This window comes from Chinchilla lanigera, unplaced genomic scaffold, assembly GCF_000276665.1.
Source record: "Chinchilla lanigera isolate Chin_1 unplaced genomic scaffold, ChiLan1.0 scaffold00003, whole genome shotgun sequence".
NCBI classification, from domain to species: Eukaryota; Metazoa; Chordata; class Mammalia; order Rodentia; family Chinchillidae; genus Chinchilla; species Chinchilla lanigera.
This window is the reverse complement of record NW_004955404.1, coordinates 24,513,700-24,522,507: the sequence shown is the minus strand read 5'-3', so window position 1 is coordinate 24,522,507 and position 8,808 is coordinate 24,513,700. Positions and strand designations below refer to the sequence as shown.

Genomic DNA, 8,808 nt, shown 5'->3' with positions numbered 1-8,808 from the left:
AAATTTCCAACAAGCTAGAAGTGTAAAGGAACTTACTCTGCCAATCAAAACATTTACACAAAAGTGTCATTTTGCATTCATGTTAAAAGACTGAATATTTTTCCCTTAAAATCAAGAATAAGACAAGTTTTGTCTTTCCAGTTCTGTCCACATATGATTATTCAAATTCATTTTGTAGAATGCAATATACAATGAAACACGTGTTTTTATTTTAAGTGCACTTGAAATATTCTCAAGGATAATCTTTACGCTGTGTTATAAAGGTAGACTCCCATGTGAGATCTGAAATAATTGAAAGTATGTTTTCAAGTTTAATTAAAATAAAAATAAAGAAATTTAGAAATGTTAAATTGTTGGAGAATTGAGCAGTGCAGTATTCAATAGGCCTATAATTTAAAAAATGCAAATAAATCATTAAAATATTTTACATAGGATGAAACAAAAACCAAACATATCAAATGTATGAGATCTACCAAAATAATGGTGAATCATAGGTAATTTCAAATAAATGTACTAGAAAAAATTCTTTAGTCAATAATATAAATTTTATTAAGGAAGTAGCTGAATACATGCATAAATAAAACTGAATTCAAAGAGAGGGAATGAAATAATAAATAGCTGAGGGGGATTTAGGAAATCATTGATAGGATAAAATAACCTACAGAAAGTTCACAGAAAATAACAAACCATTATTTAGTCTAATCTAGAAAGAAAAAGCAAAATATCAAAATCAGCCATTTTTAAGATCTTACCAACAACTCCACATAAAGTAAAAGCATAAAAATGTTTATGCTCATATATCAGATATTTTAAAGGCAATTGATATATTATTAGAAAAAAGAAATTACATAATTGACTTAAGAAGCAGAAATCTGAATGGATTCATTAATAGTAAATAAATTGAGAATAAAAATATTTCACGCAGAAAGATGTATGCTTTTATGGCTTCACTGATGAGTTTTATCAAACATTAATAGCAATATTAAACACACTGCTTTCAGAATAGAGATGAGGAAACTTTTCAACTAATTCATAAGTGTTATATTACCCAAACATCAAAGCCAGACAAAAATAATAGAAGGAAACTACAGAAACTGTATGAACACAAACAGCAAGGATATTAGCTAAATTTTAAACAATAAAGAGTTTTCTATATGAAGACTAATTGGAATATTTGAGGAATACAAGATTGGCTCATCATTCGATAATCAGCTGTATTAGTACACTAAGTTAATAAAATAAAGAATAAAAACCACAAAATCATATGTTAGTTACAGGGAAAGCACTTGACAAGACTCATATCTATGAAAAATAAGAATTTAGAATAAACTAGAAGTATAGGGGAACTTACTTTTGCAATGAGAATATTTTTGTAAACATGCATCATATTGCTCTCACCAAGAAGACTGAATGTTTTCCCTTTAATATCAAGAATAACCAAAGTTTTCCCTTTCTAATTCTATCCAACTATTTTTAAATAAATGGATGCCCATTTGGGCTTTTAAAACATTATTTTAGAAATTCTATTTAGATATTATTATTGTTGAGTATTGTGTTTTTATGTACTAAAACCTGAAGTCTTGTTTTGGGATTTTAAGCGGTGTACAGCATTGATTCACAGAAATGTGGTTTAACTATATCTGCCTATTTATGTTTATAAATGGCAGTAACTTTAAAGCATTTAGTATGATTTTATATTGTACTCAGTTTCCTATTGCAAAAAATTCTATACATAGTGTTAGAAAGTCCTCTAAATTAGGCTAGATGTAGTACTTAAGCTGAAGTTAATACCAGGGTTACAAAACTCACCAAGAATATATACTTATAATCATCTGCACAAACAAGGAACTAAAAATCTTCCCAGATACCTCAACTTGGTATTCTTCTGGTGATATTTAAGCCTACAGCTCACTTTAAAACACAAAAATGACTAATGCGTCTGCCACTGTCGAGTATTTTAGACTCAATTATATTCTCTACCCATATGACATTCACAAACCACCCACAAAACAACCCCTTTATCACACTCTGCACCCCCAAGGTTTTTGGTCTTGCCAGCTTAGTTATAGTTGTGCTATACTGGCTGAAACACACACACACACACACACGCATGCAACCATGCATACACGGACACACACTCACTCACTCACATGAACACTGAAACGAAACTATACAAAGCAATCTAAACACATAATGCTAGATATATCAAGGTATACAGTAAGTGAAATACATCTCCAAATTTCAAATATGGCATTGCTAATTAGATTATTAGAAGACTATGATTCAAATAAGTTTTTTAATTACCAAACCATTAAAACCTCTTCATCTGTATGAGATTAAAACCAGAGAACGTGCTTACATTTTAAAGTAGAAGAAAACTTTCCACTACCCCACAGCATACATTTCAAAGCTCAAGCTTTTGTTTGAACATTATCCTTAGAGATAAACTCTAACAAATTTAAGCAATGTATTCACAAATTAAATGTACTGATTAAAAAAGAATGAATCTTAATCTTTGAGTTGTTGCTGTAGTCTCAAATGTTTAATGTATAAATGTTTCCTGAATAGGTCAACTTTACCACTGCATTTCATGTTCAAATTGTTTGTTGTACATATGATTTTTTTTAAAAAGTGCACATTCAATTTATTTAACTTTCAAACTTCATTAAGACAAGTGTGATACATCAGTTTTACTGGGCTTAAACCTATGTAGGATGTGCTTTCTTACTGGGGCTTAGCAAAAGGGCCAGATTTACACTTCCCACTAATGAAGTAGTTTATTGCATAAATACAATACCAGAAAATGCATTTAAATGCTTTCCTAAAAATCACTTTTTAAAGCCCTTTCTATTCAGGCTAATGACAAATGCAATAAAGGCAGATATGCTAGTTTAAAATAATTGCCTGAGTTTATCATATAGCATTTATATCTTTTCATCCACAGTATATTATTAAATGATAGAGAACATTTACTACAATAACATCTGCAAAACAAGGAAATATATTTTTAAGAAAGATTTTGCAGATCCCCATCTTTCATACCTACTCCAACTATCTAACTCTAAAGAGCATAACGCTCCTTATAAGAGCTCAGGGCTAATGTTATGTTGCTATCAAAATCTGTATTTCTGATCCATTACTACCATTGAGACAAGAGTCAAAAATTCCCAAAGAAATATAATGCACATTGTGATGCCCTATTCAGTAGATGAAAGTACTGCATGCAAAACTACCTCATCCCAGGAGTTAAGTGATTTCGGCCACATTCATGAGCACTTCCTCCACTGTAGTACTGTAGAAAGTTTCAGTGTCATGAAGAATCCTCTTTGCTTCAGTAACAAAGTTTATAGCCACAACTTTACAATTTTACTCAAATATCAACTCCCTCTACAAATTCTGTGAACACAGTTTTCATAATTAAGAGGTAGAGCATCGTTTATAAGCACATCAATCCCATGAGCCAACAAGTCAATACTGCTCAGAACATGGTTGGCCCTGACTCGAATGGCCTCATGACAACAGCCTTCTGGTTCTGCTCCACGTCATCATGCAGAGCAGAAACTGTGAAGTCACTGGTATGTATTTTCTCAGCCAGTCAGTCCACTTTGTGCCCTGCGTTGAGAAAGATAGCAGCTTGGGGCTGGGAATACGGCTCAGCGGCATAAGTGCTTGCCTGGCAAGCCTGAGGTCATAAGTTCGATTCTTGGTACCAAAAATAAAATAAAATAAAATAAAATAAAATAAAATAAAATAAAATAAAATAAAATAAAATAAAATAAAATAAAATAAATTTTAAAAAGAGAAAAATAACAGCTTGTGTAATGGTGAGTCTCATACAAGTCTCAAAGTATATCCAAATTTCATTCCTCTCTTTAAACATTAATATGAAACTGTTTGATTCCCTCATGGGTCAATTCTTCTTTCTTCATCAGAATTCAAATTGTATTACTCGTGATTTTTTTTTATCACTTCCAGTACATCTATTGGCATTGCAGCAGAGAGCAACACAACCTGAATTCTTGTGTTTAGTTTTTGGGAAATATCGACTTGATCCTGAAGCCTTCAGCTCACCATTTCTTCTCCCTCCATAACAAACATTCTGATCCACTTTGGAGCAAGATAGCTGCTGTTTAACCTACCACACTCTCTCCCTGGTGTACCCCATATAGTCTCTAAGTGTCAAAATTACTTTTTGGATCATTAATACAAGTAATAATAGTTCTTTGCTGAATAGCAGAAGTCTTGTTGAAGACCACAAGCATAGATGCAGATGCCCTGAAGAAGGCAATCATTTAAATTCATATCAACAAAGTTATCAACAGTCTCTTTGTAGTTTCTCTTGATAGCACCATCCCATTGGCATCCATTCTCCCTGGTCTTCCATGTTCTCCGCTGTTACAATCTGCAGAACCTCCAAACAGGTTCCAAAAAAACCACTCAGCACCCATCTGAAAAGCCACAACATACTTTTATCCATTTGATTTAACTTTACTTATTTTGTTCTCTCTTGCTTGGAGCAATAATCAAACTCATGCTTTGACAGAACCTGCAGCCCAGAACAAGGTTTTAGATCTTCTTTCCTTACTCTTTTCTGTCTGTCTGTTTGTCTATCTATCATCTATCATCTATCTGTCTATCATCTATCATCTATCTATGTCTCAAAGCTCAACAGCCCATTTCCTCTAGCCTTCAAAGTCAATTATTTCTTCAAAATTTCCATCATTGTGTTTACATAATTTCTTTTAGTCCTCCTTTGAAATTCTTAAATTTGTATTCCAAACAGTGTAGTCCAAACTGAACAAAAAAAAATAGATACACAAATAAACATTCTTTCTGATTTATGCTTCTTTTTATATTGGAGACTAATGTGACCCCCCAAATAGGAAGAAATGGAGTAAAACATAAAACCACACTGAGTCTTAATCCTTCAAATTACTAATGTGATCCATAGACAATATTTCAATATTGAAAATTACCCTCAACGTTGATGATTTTATAACAATTATGTTGGCTTTTTGGTCACTTATTTAACTCAGATTTCATTTAAGATATATATGTGTATATATATTTATAAATAGCACATGTATCATACATACTATTAAATATATACATGTACATTTTGTGTACATATAATTATCTATCCATACGTATATATTTCATTCTGCTATATATATAGTCTTTCTTTTGATACCGGAAATTGAACTCACGCCCTCGTGCTCGTCGGGCAGGCGCTGTGCTGCTGAACTGTATCGCCGGGTCCACATTATATTTTTATAAGGCAAATATTACACTAATTTCTGAAGATACAAATGGCAGTCAGACACCATTAGCCAATTGTATTTAAATTCCCAAAGAAAATATTGACATTCGCTTCTATTTGAAAAACTGATATAACATTTTTTATTAGAATGAGAATAGACAGATTTAAAACCAAGTTTTGCGTGTTTTATTTCATTGCACCAGTCCTTGAAAGACAGATTCAGAAGAAAAAATTCTGAAATGGTGAGAAATTGCTCATTTTACAATTTTAATCAGCTTGTCTTCCTCTGTGTAAGGAGAAAACTGAAGAATTGGCAAACTTACCATACTGGTTAAACTGTAACTAATTTTAAAGTTCTATTTAAGTTGACTGAATAATTCATTGCAACCCTGTGATACCAAACTTTCCTCACTAACTTACATTTATAGATGTGTGGATGAATAATAAGGTTATAGGTCATATATAAATGATCTGGCATAACAAGGAGTAGAAAATGTTATACCATTGTCTTAAAAATGAGTCCTTGATTGATCAATATTGCACATCTCTATTTGTTTTCATGAGAAACCACTTTGAAGATATCAATATGTAATACAACAAGCATTGTTAATTTCCTACCACTTTGTAACTCTGTATTGTTTGTACTGTTCTTTTGCTATTTTGTAAAAGGTTGTCTGGCTGTTAAAGTTTTCCTCCTTTTATTTTTAAAATAAAAAATAAAAACAAATTCTGATTAAATATATGTCTAACTTAGATTTTGTTAACTATGAAGATAAAAGAAAACAGTATTTAAATGTGCAGTATCTCAAAGGCAATTCTCTCACTTCTAGGAACTACTTCCTGATCAATGTGATTCATTTAAACAGGGGAGCGAAGCAAGAAAAAGAACACAAATGAGGGGAGGGAAATAATCCAGTCAAGAAGAAAGGTAAAGGAGTTTCCAAAGATTATTATTTTTTAAAAGACTACAGGTTTAGAATTAAGCAATAAACCTATAAAGCAATTTAGGGCAGAATATAAGGAAAAAAAGATCTCAGGACAAATATCTCCATTTCCGGAGAAAAATATGAAGTTGATCATACCTGAAACTTTCCTGTGTATTGAGAGGGCCTTTTGTGTTTCTATGGATAAATTCAAATTGAAAAAATCAAAACAAATTAAGTGTTATACAGCAAAGTAAATGTAATCATATCACAGTAAAAATGTATACAAATATAACAAACACTGAATATTAATGAAAAAAAGTAAAAATGACACAACTACCCAAGGAATATGAGAAGACTAAAAATATGTCCGTGGACAAGGGTGACAGAATTATTTATTAGATTGAACAAGTGCTAATTTTTCATTGGAAAATTCTGTCTAAAATGAAGAAGAAGGAAATGATAGTGTATGTTTTTTGATGAGAAAATCAGAATAATATAAGAAGACAGACTTTACAATGGAATAAGGATGAAAAATGACTCTGATTGTTGTAAGAATCATAGTATTTTGTGTTATTAATAAATGTTTTATTTATAAAATATTAATTAAAACTAAAATGAGTTACTTTATTTTTGAGAAAATATTAGCACAGTATAATTAAGAATATTTTTAAAACAAAATGAAACTATGTGGTGCTTGATATTTTATTTATATGCTATTTGTCTCAGAAAAAGACAATGAAATGGTCAGAATATCCAAGCTATTATAAGCTAATACTTAGTTATTATTAATTAAATGAACTCCCATAACAATACTATAATGAGGTCTGTGGTTTGATCAGAAAAATAGTTTTGGGTTCTCATCTGGAGCAAAGAGACTGTAGGTCGTATATATTTATCCATGTTGTTGAATTAAAGTTCAACTATGCTATATTTGTGCACAATTCCCAGTAAATCTGTCTTATTATGTGCTTTGTAGGGTAATCTGGTACAAAGTGGAGGTTAGAAATACAAAAAAGAAGATTCTTCAACTAACAGATATTCAGAGCTGAAAGTGGAAAAAGTAAGGTGGTTGATTTTTACCGTTCAACAACCTAAGTGACAACGGACAGGAGAGTGGCAATAACAGTGTTATTTCAATTAAGATTTACAAAAATGTAAGATAATGTGAAAGTGTTTCTAGAGTGTACTGTGTGTGTTTATATGTCATCCCTTCATTCTCTCATCCTCAAATATGGAGAACAATATATTTCTTAATATCTAATTTTCTGCCTAATAGAAGTCTATAAAATGTTACATTAAGTTCTTCAGCTTTCATAACACATTTGATTAAAAGTAGCAGACTCAAGTATGTTACTTTGCCTCTTATGTCTGGAGGAAAAGAATTCATTAGAGATCTAACTGCAAATAAACTGATGAAATATGTTACTGACTTCTGCCACCCATGCAACTGCTTATACAACATAGCAATGAAAACAAATAAAAGATAAAATATAAAACTGACAATCTTAGGGAAATGAGAGCTGGGATGTGACATACGCATGTCACAATAACTTCTCACAGTTTATAGAATAATAATTTCTAACATAGTTTTCCCAGTTTGTTTCATTTTATCCAAACTAGAATCTTAAAACATTATTTTCCTAGTGGGGTTATTTCCACATTTTTAAATGAAGATGATTAAACTGAAGTTAAAAATCTCAGGATTGCAGGATTCATGATGTCAGATATGATATCTGTCTAGTTATCATGGTGTTTGCATATCGGCTTGCAATTTATAAAATCCATATGTCTGGCAAAACATTGCTACAACTTGAATAACTGGTTCATATACGAAATGCTTGTTTGAAAGCATTAGGAGTTTTTCCTGTGAAATAAAAATCGCTTGATTTTATACCTTAGTATCACATACGGAGATTGCTTAATAAGATTTTTCTTTAAAATATTTCATCTTTCAATATGTCAAGTACTTGTTATGCATTTTTAATTTCTTATTTTACTTAAATATTTTATTGTGGAAAGAATTCCTACATATATATAACAGAATGAAACCTTTTGTACCCACTAACTCATTTCAGCAATTATGTGCACATGACCAGTCTTATATCATTTTTACCATTTCCCCTTGCCTAAATACATTATTTTAAACCTTTAATCTTGAAATACTTAGCTTTGCATCTTAAAAGATATAAACACATTTTTCTTCAAACTAAAGCACATTGTTATCACATCAAAAAAGCACATCATAATGTCTTAATATCATGAAATATAGCTTGTACATATATTTATCAAAAGCAATTTTTCATAGCCAGGCATGGTGGAACATGCCTGCCATTCCAGCACTCTTGGAAGCTGAGGCGGGGTGATGGCAAGTTCCAGCCCGGTTTGTACAACCTAAGAACTTAGTGAAACCCTGTCTCAAAACAAAGAAATTTTTAAAAAAATGCTGGAGAGGCAGCCCTGTGTGAAGTCCTGAATTCAGTTTCCAGCCCTGTTAAAGAAAAGTCATAGTTCCTTTAAAGTGCCACTGTTGAACCAGGATTCAAATTGCTCTATTGCATTTGATTGCCACTTCTTTGAAGTCTCTTTTAATCTATGGACACTCTTTTAATCTTTTTTCCCTAA

At 31.4% G+C, this 8,808-nt stretch overlaps 1 pseudogene; it reads right to left on the bottom strand.

The window, feature by feature from the left end:
* Positions 1-3,246: 3,246 nt before the first annotated feature.
* On the bottom strand, positions 3,247-5,264 carry LOC102022041 (annotated as a pseudogene).
* Between the last annotated feature and the right edge of the window lie 3,544 nt (positions 5,265-8,808).